The following is a 17,147-nucleotide window of genomic DNA, read 5'->3' as shown; positions in this document are numbered from 1 at the left end:
GAAAGGGTTTTCTGGGGTGCCTGGGTGGCTCAGTCAGTTAAGTGTCAGACTCTTGATTTTGGCTCAGGTCATGATCTCAGGGTTGTGAGATCCAGCCCTCTGTCCAGCTCACACTGGGTGTGGAGGCTGCTTAAGATTCTCTCTCTCTCTCTCTTCAAAAGAAAAAGAAAAGGAAAGAGTTTCCTAAGTGTGAAAAAACAAAGGCAGAAATCATAAAAAAAAAAATACTTGTAAACTTGCTATTATACAGGGCAGAAAATGCCATAAAAATATTGAAAGTAAATAACTAGGAAAGAAACAGGTTCTTTATGCCCCTATCAAGAATATCACAAAGGGGGAGGGAGAATATTACAAAGGGAGCCAAAAGGGGTACAAGCCCCACCTGGAATCCCAAAATAACCTGAAAAATTAAAATTGAGAAGATTGTTCTGGAAACCTGAAAGGAGTATCTTCAGTTTGTCTTTCTGCCACAGGTGAACACCAGCCATGTGTATGCAAAATAGAAGTGAGGCATGTGTGTCTTAAGCGTATGAAAAGGATGGAATGAGTGTTACCACCCTGTCTGGGCATGGTTTCATAATCTGTAAGATGAAAGTAATAATTCCAGTCTTTGCTACTTCACAGAGTTGTTGTGAGAGTTAAATGAGAGGAAAGAATGGGAAGTAGTTTTGAAGATTATAAAGCGCCAGGATCTAGGTAAAATCCAATTTTAACAAATACTAAATATAATGTCCAATTCAACGATACTCTTCCTCCATGACCAGGCTGAAAGCAATACTATTAATAGTACTGCTTTGATGATATATATGGGAAAGTTCTCTTTGAAGGAAAGATCACAAGCTCCAGCCCATGTAACAGTCCATTTACTTAGCAACATTGAATTTCTTTTGATACTAAAAAATGTAAAAAAATGTCAATTCAAGACTATTATTAACCATTTGATAAACTAAAAGAAGGTTACCAAGACTGGAACACTGCAGTGTGGCAGGGCAGAGTAAGAGAGGGCTGGAAAACATGGCAGAAGCAGTAGGCAGGAACTGCATCAGGTAGAACATTGTAACCATGTTAGAAATCTTGGGACTTTAGATCAGAAAGCACTGGAGAGCTTTGAGCTGCAGCATGATATAAATAGTTCTGTGTTTTTAAAAGATCACCTTGGCTCCGGGGTAAACAATGGCCTGGAGACTGACAAAAATGGCAACTAGCAGATAAACCAGAAAGTTTAAACAGTAGTCTGGACACAAGTTGGTGGTATCGTGAAGGAAGGTGATATAGTAATGGGGGTGAAAAGAAGTAAATGGGTTCAGAAGTTATCCAAGAATTAAAATCAGGACTTGGTGATGGACACAATATGGGAAATGATAGAAAAGGAGAAATCAAGAATGACAACCAGGTCTCTTGCTGATGGATTACTAGAAAACAGTAAATACCATTCCAGCCTTCTTAGAATAGTAATGAGGCAGCTTCATCAAATCAAAACTGTAGGTATAGGATAACAATGAAAATAACTAACATCTACTGAGTAGTTGCTTGATGTTTGTCCTTGTGCTAAGTGCTTTACATGTTTTAGTTCATTTAAACCACATAGCAGCACCATGAGAAATGTTTTTGTTTTGATTTTCTTTGGGGGGGGCAGGGGATTGGCAGAGCCACCTGGGGCTTCATTTTTCCAAAACTGGGTTGGCTTTTAGTTGGAGGCATGGGCAAGAGGGGGTACCCAGGACAGTAGCCTCCCCCCAAGGGTAGGATAAGAACTGGCACTGAGCCTTAGGTGGGTTCTTTGTTCCCAGGGCTCCCCTGCACAGCTCCCTCCCCCGAAGGCTCTATGGCAAGCACAAGAGTGGGGAGGCTGGGAGGGACCACAGCGGTTATTCACTTGGACAGGACAGCAGACGACTCAGACACGAGCCTCCCATCACAGGTCTCAATCTTCTTCACAACCACAGCCTTAAAGGAGCTGCTCTGGCTGAAGGCCCTGGAGTCCCTGCCAGAGTCAAAGCTCTACTGGAAGAAGCTCAGGCCATAGTTGAGGTCAGGGCTTGTGAGCCTCCATTAGGTCGAGCTCAGGCCACCTTGAGTAGCCGCTAGTGGTCTTAGTATGGATACTCAGGTTCTGCATCCCAGACTCCAGCTGGCTCTCTTCACCCTCTAGCAGCTTGCGGTAGGTGGTGATCTCAATGACCAGGGCCAGCTTGACGTTCATGAGCTCTCGGTACTCACGCAGCTGTCGCGCCAGGTTCTGCTTGGCTCACTGTGGAGCAGCCTCCAGCTCAGCTACCTTGGCATTGGTATCCTTAATGGCCAGCTCCCCGTGCTGCTCAGCATCAGCTATGGTGACCTCCAGGGAAGCCCTCTGGCTTTTGAGGCCCCTGAGCTCCAGCCTAATGTCAGCTGATGTTTCAGTTCATCTCAGAAATCTCCATCTTCTGAATGGATAAAGAAGATGTGGTGTGTGTGTGTGTGTGTGTGTGTGTGTGTGTGTGTGTGTGTGTATATATACACACAGTGGAATATTATGCAGCCATCAAAAGGAATGAAATCTTGCCATTTGCAACGATGTGGATGGAACTGGAGGGTATTATGCCGAGCAAAATAAGTCAATCAGAGAAAGGCATGTATCATATGATCTCACTGATACGAGGAATTCTTAATCTCAGGAAACAAACTGAGGGTTGCTGGAGTGGTGGGGGGTGGGAGGGATGGGGTGGCTGGGTGATAGACATTGGGGAGGGTATGTGCTATGTGAGTGCTGTGAATTGTGCAAGACTGTTGAATCATAGACCTGTACCTCTGAAACAAATAATACATTATATGTTAAAAAAAAAAAAGAAGAAGAAGAAGAAGAAGATAGCAGGAAGGGAAAAATGAAGAGGGGGAAATCAGAGGGGGAGACGAACCATGAGAGACTATGGACAGTGAGAAACAAACTGAGGGTTCTAGAGGGGAGGAGGGTAGGAGGATGGGTTAGCCTGGTGATGGGTATTAAAGAGGGCACGTACTGAACAGAGCACTGGGTGTTATATGCAAGCAGTGAATCATGGAACTCTACATCAAAAACTAATGATATAATGTATGGTGATTAACATAATAAAAAAAAATCTCCATCTTCATGTGCGAGAGGTCATCCCCATGCTTCCCAGCCAATGTCTGTCTGCAGCTCCTTGTACTTGATCTGGTACATGGTTTTGGTCTCAGCCTGGCTGCAGTTGGTGATTTCCTCGTAGTGGGCCTTGACCTTGGCGATAATGCCATCCAGGTCCAGGGAGTGGCTATTGTCCATGGACAGCACCACAGGACGTGTCTGAGATCTGGGACTGCAGCTCACGGATCTCCTCTTCATACAGCTGCCTTAAGAAGCTGATCTCACCAGTCAGCCCTTCCAGGAGGAACTCCAGCTCTACCATGTTCATGTAAACATCCATATCCTTCCTGATGAGGACAAATTCATTTTCCATGTCTGCATGCTCTTTGATCTCCTCCTGTTTATTCTTGAAGTCCTCCACTAAACCCCTGCATGTTGCCACACTCCACCTCTCCAGCTTCAGCTTCTCCCAGGCTACCGTTTGTCTGGCTACCGCCGAGGGTTGTTGATATAACTCTTTAATGTGTTGCCCATGTTGCTCCAAGCAGGTTTCTGCTGCTGCAGGAGGCTCCACCTGGACTCCAGAATTTTGTTCTGCCACTCCAGGTACCACAACTTGTCAGTGAAGGAAGCAAACTTGTTGTTGAGGGTCTGGATCTGCTTCTTCTCCTGGGTGTGCACAGCCTCGATGTTGGGGTCCCACCTCCAGCTTAAGGGGGCTCGGCAGGATCTGGTTCAATGAGACAGCCGTGATTCCCCTCATACCCCTGGCCTTGTCATAGCCTCCAACCACACTCATGCTGGTGCCCAGGTCACCCCGGAACCTGCCGCCCACCCAGGAGAAGATGGAGAAGCTGATGCGTGCGCCAGGCTCCCTCATGAAGGAGCGGCTACTGAAGACCCCAGGGCTGGAGGTGGACATCTTGTAGGACTTCCGGGTCACCTGGATGACATGGTGGAGGCTGGAGTGGAGGCTGGGGTGGAGGAGAGTAGGCTGAACCTGACAGAGGTTCAAGAAGGAGCCAAGAAGCTGTTTATAGGTCAAAATGTTTCAGAATCATCTCTAGTTTATAGAAATAGAAACTGCAACACTCAGGAATTGACTTTTTCAAGTTCCACCAGATAATCAGTGGTAGAGATAGTATTTGGAGCCAAGCAGTCTACTTCCAGAGCCTAAACTCCTGACATTCTTCAAGAGGAAGATGAGCGAGTGAGTGCTCTATAACTGAGTCAGGACAAGCTCATCTGGAGAAGATGCAGAATGTCAGCGAAGATTCTCATGTGCTAACAGGAGAAGTAAACTATAGAAATCTTGAAAAAAAGAAATGGATCATAGAGCTAGCTATTTCCCCTTGGGAAGTTATGTGTCAAGACAGGAGCCTTGCTAGCTTCCTGGATTATGTGTCCAATGATACAGAGTCAGTCACAGAAAATGGGATCCATTTTAGTGACTGTGATGGTAAACTGTATATGTCAACCTGACTGGGCTAAGACCAAAGACAACTGGCCAAACATTATTCTGGTGTGTCTGTGAGGATGTTTCGGGATGAGATTAACATCTGAATCCATGGACTAAGTAAAGCTGATTGCCCTCCCTAATGAGGGTGGGCCTCATCCAATCCATCAAAGACCCGAATAGTACCAATAGTACAAAAAAGGCTAAGTGAGAGGGAACCCCTGCCCAACTGCTGAGCTGAGACATTGGTCTTTTCCAGCCTTCAGATTTGGACTGAAACACTGGCTCTTTTTGGGTTTCAAACCTGCTGGCTTTTGGACTGCAACTTATAGCATTTGTTCTCTTAGTTCTCAGGCCTTTGGACTCAAACTAGAACTATATACATCAGCTCTCCTGGATCTCCAGCTTGACTGACTTTGGATCTTGGGACTTCTCAGCCTCTATAATCACATGAGTCAATTCCTTAGAGTAAATCTTATTACAATCCACAATATTAGGGTTCTCAGGATAAATAGAACTAATATGATCTATCTATCTATCTATCTATCTATCTATCTATCTATCTACCTGTTGATAGGATGAAGTAGTGAAAATAGTACCTAAGGCCTTAAATTTCCTATCTAAATCCTTATGGTTCCAAAGTTTTTCTCTGAATTTTTTTATAATGTTATTCATGAATGAATAAGTCACTGGGTTAGCCGGTGTTCTCCAGATAAATAGAACCAATATGATATATGTATGTATGACAAAATTTTGGAACTATAGGGGTTTACATAGGAAATTTAAGGCCTCAGGTATTATTTTCAGTACTTCATTTTATTAACAATCGGGATTTTAGAAGGAAGTAGCTCACAGTTTGAAAAAAATCTATTGTTCTAAATTGAAAAATAGCTTCCCAATTTATCTTTGTGTGGTCCAAATATTCTACACAGCTCTCTTCCCTGTCTCCCCCATAAGTCCCCCAAAGAGGTTGCTGTTGATCAATCATTTCTAGATTATACATGGCACAGTCCTAGGGAATGGAAAATTCACCAGGCCAAACAAAGGGGAGTTTCTGTTTTACCCTCTTTTCCCTCACAGGGATAGGGAAAAGATTCAGGAGGCAGCTCCTTCAAATCTGCCCCTAATCTAGAAAAGCCTAAAGTAGATAAGCCAGACAGGCTCTCTCCTGAGCACTGAGGCAAGTCTGCTCTCTTCTTTTCTTGAACTCACCAGCTACACTGGACTTACCTTTTGTTAATCAGCAAAGTCCCCAGTGTCTTATATGGCCTTAGGAGTAAAGAAGGAAAGCAAGCTTGTTTCCCATCCCCTTCTAGCTTAGTCAAGAATTAGTCACATGATATATCATTGCTCACTAGAGGTCCTCTTTTTGGCTTGAGCCAAGTCCTAATACAGTTAGGCCTTGAACAACATGGGTTTGAACTGCATGGGCTCACTTATATGCAGAATTTTTACACTACAGTACTGTAAGTGTATTTTCTCTTTTATGATTTTCTGAATAACATTTTCTTTTCTCTATCTGACTTTATTGTAAGAACACAGTGTATAATATGTATATTATACAAAACGTGTTAATTGACTGTTTATGTTATCGGTAAGGCTTCCTTCCAGTCAACAATAGGCTATTATTAGTTAAGTTTTGGGGGGAGTCAAAAGTTATACACAGATTTTCAACTGTGCAAGGGATCAGTGCCCATAAGCCCCACATTGTTCAAGGGCCAAATATACTCAGTATTGATGCCTTTGCTGGCCATTGCCTTTCATGTACATATTCACACAAAAAAGTGACCAATCCAAATCAAGATTCATGTGGTCCTAGATCCCCTAACTGAAAACTATCTTAAAAACCAATGTCATTCATTTACTAACACTTTCTAGCCATAATCAAATCTAGAAAATATCAATGTTATTATATATTCCTTAATTCTAAATTTTCAATTAATTGTGTTTCTATCAACTGTGGCTTTGGTTTTGCTTAGTGAAGTGACTTGTTGGTTGGGGTTTTTTCCCAAGTCAAACTAAAGAAATCAGAATTTGTTTGCTATCCAGTAAAATCTTATTAAATTGTAATTTCAAATTAGTAAAAGTAGTAAAAATGTGGCTTTGGTTTTGCTTACTGAAGTGCCTGGTTGGTTGGGGTTTTTTTCTAAGCCAAACTAAAGAAATTGGAATTTGTTTACTATCCAGTAAAATCTTATTAATTTGTAATTTCAAATTAGTAAAAGTAGTAAAAATGTTAGATTGTCAAATGTTTAAAAAGTAGACAAGCTATTGTTTTTACCTGTCCATTCTCTTATTCTGGTTAGATAACACATCTCTAATGTTAAAAACTATCCTCCCTCCACCTCAGACAATGTCATTCTGGGTGGTTGTCCACACACTTGCTCCCTCTTGGCCAAAGGAATACCACTTCCCTAGTCATAGTAGTGGTTTTAATGATAGGTTTCTGACCCAAACAGGGCCAAAGTTAATCCTGAGGTTTTTGCTCAAGCTTTTCATTCAGTCATTCACACAACATGTATGTCTTGAAAGCCTACTATGAGTCTAGGCACTATTGTAGGTAATAGGGATGTTATAAATGAATTAAAAAAAAACAAAAACCAGAAACTCCCTGCCATCATGATGTATACATTCCACTAAGGAAGTCTCTAGACAAGTACAATAAATATGATAAATAAACTGTATATAGTACATTAGTGTTAAAAGCTAAAGGTGAAAAACAGAAGGAGAGATGTGAATGTTGCTGGAGGGAAATGTTGGAATTTACTTAGGGGTCAAATAGCCATTGGAAAATAGTCGCTCTTTCATCTGGAGCTGCAGAGCCCTATCTCTACCTCCAGGAGAGGAGAGCTTGATTGAAAATGACACCAACTTGGGGAGCCTGGGTGGCACAGTCAGTTAAGAGTCCAACTCTCAGTTTTGGCTGAGATCATGATCTCAGGGGGCGTGAGATGGAGCCCCACACTGGGCGTGGAGCCTGCTTAAGATTCTCTCTCTCCTTCTCCTTCTGCCTCTCTCCCTGTTCACATGCACATGCTCTCTCTCTCTCTCTCTCTCTCAAAAGAAAGAAAGGAAGGAAGGGAGAGCGGGAGGAAGGAGGGAAGGAAGTAAGGGGTAGGGAGGGAGGAAGGAAGGAAGGAAGGAAGGAAGGAAGGAAGGAAGGAAGGAAGGAAGGAGAAAGAAAGAAAGAGAGAGAGAGGGGGAGGGAGGGAGAGAGGGAGGGAAGGAGGGAGGGAGGGAGGAAGGAAGGAAGGAAGGAGAAAGAAAGAAAGAAAGAGAGAGAGAGAGAGAGGGAGGGAGGGAGGGAGGGAGGAAGGAAGGAAGGAAGGAAGGAAGGAAGGAAGGAAGGAAGGAAGGAAGGAAGGAAGGAAGGAAGAAAGAAGAAAATGGAAGACGACTCAAAGGAAAGCAGAGCCTAGAGTTGCGGTGAAACAAAATCCTAACAACCTCATTGGAGCACCTGGACTCAGCTGTGCCTCAAGTTTTTTTTTTTTTGGTTGTTTTGTTGTTGTTTTCTTTTTTTCAGTTATATGAGGCAATAAATACTCTTATTTTTTTTCTGAATTGGATTTTCTGTTACTTGCAACCAAAAAAAGATCTGACTAATGACAACACCTTCAGGTATATATAGAAACTTAAAGTATCTCACAATGTGTTTCTAAGTGGGGTTCCTGCTGTACTTGGATTATTGAATAGCTAGAACTCATTTCTAATTAGCAGTACACATTTACATGTAAACACCTAAATTCCTAAAGACCTTAAAAACAGCAGGTTCACTTTAACGTGTTTAAACAAGTTCCTTAAAGTGTGGTTTATACTCTTAATCTAAGGTCCTCTTTCATATAGACTGTTCCAAGGTTACTCTTATCCAGATCAAGGAATTACAGATTCTAAGTTATCTCAGTTAAAAAAAAATCAATTAGATTTTACCAGAAATATTTCTGCCATTGTGCATTGGATAGTTGTATTTTGGACTTTTCTGAAGCATGACACATAATAGAGAAAATTATCACCTTACCTTTCGTTGGTGGTGTTGGTTATATTTTGAGAGACATGTATGTAGTTGAGGACCGATCCTCATCTGCTCTAAAGGGAGAACCAGTTATCCATCACTGGCCATCCTACCATGCTAAGCGTTCCAAGTTAACTTGACTGCATAATGATGATCTGCTAAAACATACCAGCTGACCAAAACCCCAATGTTGTATTGAAGTTTGTTTGAATTTAAGATAATAGAAGGCAAAGAATTGGTGTTAAATTTTCCCCACGCTTCTTCCTCCATTTCTCCCCTCAATTTGATCTTCCTTCCTCCCCATCCCTAAATCAAAATGAATCACAGCAAAACACACACACACACATAAACAAAAACACAAATATCAAAGGTTGCTTTCTCTTCAACCCAATATCTCTTGGGGCACCCTTTCATATGGGTGCAAATGCAACAAATTCTGAAGTTGGACTTCTACTCCCCCAAACCAACCAAGAAGGCCCAAGCAGGAAACAAAGAGATGATAAAGGCCTCACACTGTAAGTGAGCCATGAACAGTAAAGGAGCAGACATTTCCTTGGGGCTTACAAAAAGGAGACTAATCTAACTCTGCCATCTGAGCCATCCCTGGACAGACCCCACCTCAGGCTACATGAGCAACAAAAAGAGGACATTCAAAGGAATTCCAGAAATGGGAATGAGTCATCAGCCTGGTAAACCGGAGATGGCTTTTTCCTCTCTTTCCCTTAGAGGGAAGTCTGAAGGTACTTCTCTGCACTTAAAGAAAAAGGGCTTCAAAAGTACCAGGCATCGGGTTGCCAGCAAGAATAGGAGACTGGCTTCTTTTCCCCAGGCTGGATGTCTGCACATGCAGCATATTTGCTGGACTGCCCACACCTATCTGAACAGGAGAAAGGATAATTAGAAAAAGAGAGGTGAGCAGGGAAAGGGGTGGTAAGTAGAACACCTTTGGTGTGCAAAGATTGGTAACTTTCTTCTGATCAAGTGGATTCTGGGGAAGGTAGCTTGCCTTGGGCCAGTATTCTGGTACTCCACCCTAAATGGGCCCTAAGGTGGTATTAAGGGCACTGCAAACCCAAGGCGGGAGGGGACTCCACACTGAAAAACAGTGGGAAGGTCTCCTACAAGGCTCCAATGATTTTATATAGAAATCTTTGGAGAGAGAATCAACAGTCGACCAGTATTACCCAGAAAAGCAGCCACACCTAGCAGAGGATACAAGCACACAGTTCAGTAAAGCCTTCAGTGAGCCTTCTCACCTCACCTCCTCTTCCTGTCCCAGCACCAAGAAAATATAAGTAAAAAGGATGGATGGAAAGGCAAAGGAGCAGGCTAAACCCCTGCCACTCCCAGTGCCTTAGGCCAGAGGCTTGAGAAGGAGAAAGGAGCATTACATGAGAAGGAGACTGAAGTTTTAAAGCTGATGAGTTCATAGGGGCAGCTGGGTGGCTTAGTGGGTTAAGCATCCTCCTTCAGCTCAGGTCATGATCTCAGGATCCTGGGATTGAATCCCACATCAGGCTCTCTGCTCAGTGGGGAGTCTGCTTCACCCTCTCGCTCTCTCTCTTTCTCTCTCTAATAAATAAATAAAATCTTAAAAAAAATAAAGTAGATGAGCTGGAACTGATCTTTTTTAATATCTTAAATCAACTGGAAAGCTATGGTGCCCAAGGTGGTGTTGTTAAAAGAAAGTAGGAAAAGATCCATCAGAATATGGATTAAGATAGTAATTAGAAGAAAATAAAGTCTGTTCTGAGTCAAATTTCTGTCTAGAAGGTTCAAGTCTCTCAAAGATCCCTAAAAAGTTACCTCTTCCATTTGCAAGGACCTACGGTCAATTTACACACCACACCAGCTCCAGATACCCACGAGATCTCAGGGAATAGTTTGTGGTAAAAAGTGCTAAGGGAAGACAACGAAACTCTTCAATATTGAGAAAATCCAAGATCCTTGAAAAGGAGGAAGAAAAACCATAGCATTTACAGTAGTCCCCCCTTATCTGTAGGGGATACATTCCAAGACCACCAGTGGATGCCTGAAACCACAGATAGTTCCAAACGCTGTATATCCCGTGTTTTCTCCTATGCGTATGTACCTATGATAAAGTTTAATTTATAAATTAGGCACAATAAGAGATTAACAATAATTAATAATAAAACAAAACAATCATAAAATACACTGCAATAAAAGTTATGTGAATGTGGTCCCTCTCTCTCAAAATATCTTATTGTACTGTACTCACCCTTTTCTCCTTCTTGTGATGATATGACATGGTAACATGCCTAGGTGATGAGATGAAGTAAGAGGAATGGTGGAGGCCTTGTGAAGGGGCATTGGGCTACTACTGGCCTTTTGAGGATACATCAGAAGTAGGATCATCTGCTTCCAGAGCTCTTTTCTTTGGTGGTGGAAAACTGGAGTCCACATGAAACCAGAAATTGCAGTGGCCATATAGACATAACCAGTAAGGAGCAGGAGCAAGTGAAGCCAATCCATGCACAGAGACACAGAAGACGTGAGGGACTGTGAGTGAGTCCTGACAGGATGGGGGCCCGGAGGCAGTCATCCCCGAGGCCCGTGGTCTTCCCGTCCACCTTGCGCTTGACCGAGAACTCATAAATCATTTGTTCTAAGTTTGTTTGCCCTGGGTTTCTGTCCCTGAAAACCGAGCAATTTAAGAGGAGTAAATCTACACACAAAAATGCTACACCACTGCGATGGTTTACATTCCAGCCCAAAGGAATGAGAGACAAAAACGGAAAGACTCAAGGTCTAGAAGAAATAGGTAAGACACAGGGGCAAGAGGAGATGTGATGGATGTAGAGGAGACTGACCTGGAAGTGGTCGGTCAGGGGACAAAAGAGCAGAGATCTGAAAACCTATTGTTGGAGGAACTGTTCCAAGATGAAATAGGCTCTGGAAAGTTTCACCTTACATCAAAGAGCAGATGGTAGGAAAAGTTCCTGAGCTCTATCCGTCCTGGGGAAAGAAGGGATCAGAGAGGAGCCCTGAACTCCTCAAAAGGAGTTAGGATGAGTTAGCAAACTGTGGAAAGAGCCAAGATGTCCATCGACAGATGAATGGATAAAGAAGATGTGGTGTATATACACAATGGGATATTATGCAGCCATCAAAAGAAATGAGATCTTGCCATTTGCAATGACGTGGATGGAACTGGAGGGTATTATGCTGAGCGAAATAAGTCAATCAGAGAAAGACATGTATCATATGACCTCACTGATATGAGGAATTCTTAATCTCAGGAAACAAACTGAGGGTTGCTGGAGTGGTGGGGGGTGGGAGGGATGGGGTGTCTGGGTGATAGACATTGGGGAGGGTATGTGCTACGGTGAGCGCTGTGAATTGTGCAAGACTGTTGAATCACAGATCTGTACCTCTGAAGCAAATAATACATTATATGTTAAAAAAAAAAAAAGAAGAAGAAGATAGCAGGAGGGGAAGAATAAAGGGGGGGAGATCAGAGGGGGAGATGAACCATGAGAGACATGGACTCTGAAAAACAAACTGAGGGTTCTAGAGGGGAGGGAGGTGGGGGGATGGGTTAGCCTGGTGATGGGTATTAAAGAGGGCACGTTCTGCGTGGAGCACTGGGTGTTATACGCAAACAATGAACCATGGAACACTACATCAAAAACTAATGATGTAATGTACAGTGATTAACATAACATAATAAAAATAATAAAAGGCAATAGAGCTACAAAAAAAAAAAGGATGAGCTAGTAGGGCTGCTTTTCATCACCACTTTAGCAATGGAACTCTTTCTTCTAAAGAAATATTACTTTGAGCTCAAACAGAGAGATAAGCAATGGATTACTTGAGCAATTTAAACCTTCACTGCTTGGTACCCAAACACTTCACTATCTGAGGAACCCCTGAAGTTCCTCCAGGAAACATCTGGATTTTGTGGAGAAGGTGAAAACCAGGAACACGCTTCTATATGCGTGTCTACTCCACGCACCCGGTACCATGCTTCAGAACCGCCCGATGCCCTTCAGCAACTAAAATAGTGCCCGTGACACCATACTTATAAAAAGCATGGAATTTAAATAAAGATACTTGGTACTTTTAGAAGGAAAACAAACCATATCTAAACTCGCCTGTTTAGACTAGTTTTTTCCTTATTTGTTCCTACCAAATTCGTACATTCATGATAATTGCACTAGTGTTTTCCTCAACCATGCTCCCACATACCAGCTTTGCTCAGAAACTTCCATTTATATTTAATTCCAGGATCTTGTAATTTCTTGAAAAGGACAAAGACAGAAGTCCATTCAAGGCCATAAGACTGCTTTTTCTCCTAAGAAACTGTCAGCCAAATTTCTCAGGGAGGAACTGGAAATGAAGTGAGAGACATTGATAAATTTCCCTGCTGAACAATCAATAAAAGCCCCACCATCCTGTTCAGACTCCCACTGTGGAAGCAAGGGCCATAATTACATTGTCAAAAATTCAAGTTGCCCAGGCTGACAGCGACCCCCTTGAAAAGTGACAAGTGATTGGCACTCAGTTTGGGGTAGTGAACCTGGATTGGCAGACAGAGTGGGGAAAGAAAAAGGCACGAGTGAAATTTCCTTATTGACCACAACCAGCCAGACCCCAGATGGCCACTCTGGAGGCGTCCTGAGACCCTAGAGTCACATTTAGAATCCCAGTGAGCAGCTGACAGGATCTCCTAAGCAATCTGAACCCCATCAGAGATTCCAAACGGAACAGCCCTGCCCCAATCCACTCCCAAACCCCGAGAAAGAGAAAGACGGTGTTGCATGTGTGTGTGTGCGTGCATGTGTGTGTGTGTGTGTGTACAAGTGTGTGAGAGTTTTCCTACATTAAAAGAAAAACATGAAATGTGCTTTCAACTCCATCATTCCTTATGACAGCTGAACAGCAAAGCCTGTTTGCTTAGCAATATGAATCCATGAGAGAAATCAGCTGGAGCAAAAGGGTTCCATGGGGTGGCAATGAAGGAGACGGGGGAGGGAGTGGGGGAAGGCCATAGTCCTGACATGCAGACCATTTGTGTGAATCTCCGTGACCTGAGCTGGAGCTAAATTAGTACCCGTCAGTCAGCCCTCTCACTGTTGGACGTGAGGGATAAAATGCCTCCAAAAAGCCTCGTTGCTGGGCAGTGCTCTGCTTCTGGCTATTCTGGGGCCCATGTAAATGGTTTCCAGAAGAGCCTCCTGTAACACACCCAGGAATGGTGGTTTTCCACTGCTGGGAAGCAGCTGCACAGAGATTAAAATCAAAAGGTGTTCACTGAGCAGTGGGAACAGAAGATACCTGGGAATGTTGCTAAAACCTCTCTCTTGCTCTGATCAGAAGAGGTAGACAAGGAAATTAGGAAGGAGAAAAATCTCTAGGCAGGGCTGGCCCCATGCCAAATTTTGAGAAAGAAGCCCCTCTCGCTCTCTCCTCGCTAAAAGAAAACATGAGATAATTGGCACTGGATCCTCATTGCTTTGTGGGGGGGGTGGGGAGAATATAATAAAATAGCCGTAATTAACTCTGCTTGAGTGTCAGTGTGTGCCAAATACTTTGGACTAAGTCACAAGCAGCAAATCTACAAGGTGGGGACCATGTTTCCTGGTTTTATGGAGCTTCATTTGCCCAAGGTCATGAGTGATTAGTGCCAGAACTGGACAGAGTTCCGATTCCAAAACTATTAACCTCTAAAAACAGCATTTCTCCAAGAGTAGTCGGTGAACACAGGAATCAGATCACCCGTTGAAGTGCACATTTCTAGGCCCACTCGGGCCCACCAAGTCAGACTGTGGGGCTGAGGCCTAGAAACCTGGATTTTAAAAAAATCCCCTGGAGAAGAGTCTTCTGTGCACTATGTAGTGAATCTCACTACATCATGCCAGGAAGCTGAGTGAACACCGGGTCATTAGGGATTTAGGGTGCGAAGCAGTGAATCAAGTGGCTCACTGTTTTGCATACTTGAAAGCAAAAGAAAATGAGTTTTTCCCTAAGGCCCCAGTGTCACCAGACCCATGTCTGGCCCTGGGAAAAGGCCAGGGAAATTACGTAATGATTTTAGCCATGCTATACAGTGCTGTTGGAGGGGAATCTGAGACCTCAGGTGTGCAGGACACGGGAGAGGGGACTGATGAGCCGCAGGCTGGGGCGGGGGAGGGGGGGATTCTCTGACAGACACTGAGGGAAGGGAGCCCTCACTTGGGGACTGTGCTCTTACCCACACAGCGCTTCCTTCAAATGAATGAGAGGCAGCAGCATCATTTCAGAGAGGAAAATAGCTTGCTTTTGCAAGTGTTCACTGTGTAAGCTCTGTGGTTCTCCAGAGATCCTAGTTACTCCCATACTGGCAGGACTTTGGACAGATGGGTAAACCAGTTGCTGAGGATAACCTAACACTGGGAATGCAGGAAAGGAGAGGGGCAGGAGATGGAGGAAACAGGAGAAAGAGAAGGAAGGGAGGGAGGGAGAGGAGGTGTCTGCACTCTCAATATCCAGTAACATCACAGGACTAAAGCTGCAACACTGATTTGTAACTTCCAGAATTCTCAAACCATATGAGAAGCCTCTACGTTGCTTCGGTTGGCCTGTATTGATTGATTATAAGCAATGGCATTAAGGATTTTCTTAACTCGATAACTGTTTAAACACAAAGGCTTAGGAGCATAGGGTACCTTGAAAATGCAGGCACATAAAGGTTTATTTATGAGCTGTTTTGCTGATCCTTCATAATAGAACATGAGCATGAGAAGGTTGGAATGAAAGAAGCAGGGTAAAATGAATTAGGAGTCTTCACCCTTCTTCGTGGGTATTTCCATTTCTAGCAAGAGTTGAGCACCTGCATTGTATAGGACAGTGGCTCTCAAACCAGAGGACCGCTGTTAAGCTTCAGCGTTCTTCAGACGGTCTGTAGCAAATATTGATCAGTGAGTGCCCTCTTGCTGTTCTGCAGCTGTATTTCTTCAGCGGTAAACAATAGCACATTGGGTTGGTAGCCCAACTGAGACCACGGCTGATGTGCCTCATGGATGCTGGACCACAACATCAATGTAAGTTCTTGCTGATGAAGCTAGGAGAAAAGAGTCCTCCATAAAGCGGAACTTAAGAATCAATACTGTAGGCATTTTAAATTTCTGTCCGGATAATTATGGGGTTTTTTAAGCCTTACAAAATATATCCCCAGTTGTAGCAGTCTGGCTGGTCCAAAGTCAACACTTACTAAATGCTTGATGAAAAGATTTCACTTCCTCTCGTAGGAAAGCCAAAAGAGGCAAAAGACTGCATTTTAGTGAACTATGATTGAGGCCCACAGATTATACTAGTCCCCCCTTATCTGTGGTTTGGCTTTCTGTGGTTTCAGTTACCCGTGGTCAACTGCAGTCTGAAAACAGACGATCCTCCTTCTGACCTGGTCAGAAGGTCACTAGGAGCCTAGCACTATGCCACAATGCCTACCTCATTCCCCTCATTTCATCCCCGTGTGGAGGCATTTTCTTACCTCACATGATCACAAGAAGGGTGAGTACAGGACAGTAAGATATTTTGAGAGACCACATTCACATAACTTTTACTACCATATATTGTTATAATTGTTTTATTTTTAGTTATTGTTGTTAATCTCTTATTGTGCCTAATTTACAAATTAAACTTTATCATAGGTATGTATATATAAGAGAAAACAGAGTGTATGTGTATGTGTGTGTGTGTGTGTGTGTGTGTGTGTGTGTGTGTGTGTATGGGGTTTGGTACGATCCATGGTTTTTTTACGTTGTCATGCCAATATAGAAATGCCAACGTCAATGACACCAAGTTTTGTGGAGATTGGGCCACTATCTGGAGCCTACATTTTGATTTCCCTTTTTTCTCATGCTGTGTAACCAAAAGTATGTAAGTATCCACTGAAAGATACATAAAGCTCCTCATTTTATACTTACACATTTTCCAGTTGATACCAAGGATTCTCCTGGTACATTTAGTAATTTCCTGAATCTCAAGGAAAATAAAAATGTCCATTTTGCAAAGTGGGACTAAGTGATCAGAAGACAAATAAAACTGCAGCAGAAACACATGTAGCCTAATTCCTGTTTTGGGGGTGTCCTTCCCCCCCCCCAGAAATCCATAAGCACCCAACCCCTCTGTAACAGGATTCTAAGTAGAACTCTAACTGAACGCTGCTCCCAGGAGGGGAAGACAGCCATGACAACAACAAAATAAAGTTGTCTCTATTTGATTTGTGATGCCATCAATGTAAATGGCCCATCAGTCAGTCTGCACTACACTGTACTGCAGTTATAAACACCAGTCTCAGTGGTTTAGGTTGACAAAATCATTGCCCATTCCCATTCTGGACAGCAGGAGGTGGGCTGCAACTCTGCCCCAACTGTCCTCATTCAGGTTCCCAAGCTGAAGGAGCCGCCCCTACATGGGACAGGCTATTCTCCAGCGGAAGGAAAACGACAAATGGCCAAAGCAGTGTGACAGCTCTCAAAACTTCTACTTGGCCATGCAGTCTATCATTTCCACTCACATTCCTTGACCAAAGCAAGTCCACAGCTGAGCTCCATGTCCCAGTGGGACAGGGAAGTATGGTCCACCCAGCAGGC

The 17,147-nt window shown here is 43.3% G+C and overlaps 1 protein-coding gene and 1 pseudogene across 1 annotated transcript in view; both read right to left on the bottom strand.

The window, feature by feature from the left end:
- PKHD1 (PKHD1 ciliary IPT domain containing fibrocystin/polyductin) overlaps nt 1-17,147 on the bottom strand; it is a 465,684-nt gene that overhangs the window by 288,113 nt on the left and 160,424 nt on the right. The gene's annotated exons all lie outside the window — the stretch shown is intronic.
- LOC114204476 (keratin, type II cytoskeletal 8-like) lies at nt 1,873-4,025 on the bottom strand (annotated as a pseudogene).

The sequence above is a fragment of the Eumetopias jubatus genome, unplaced genomic scaffold (assembly GCF_037043125.1).
Source record: "Eumetopias jubatus isolate StellerSeaLion01/CBP00866 unplaced genomic scaffold, mEumJub1_p1.0 scaffold_6, whole genome shotgun sequence".
Classification (NCBI taxonomy): Eukaryota; Metazoa; Chordata; class Mammalia; order Carnivora; family Otariidae; genus Eumetopias; species Eumetopias jubatus.
This window is presented reverse-complemented; position numbering and strand designations above follow the sequence as displayed.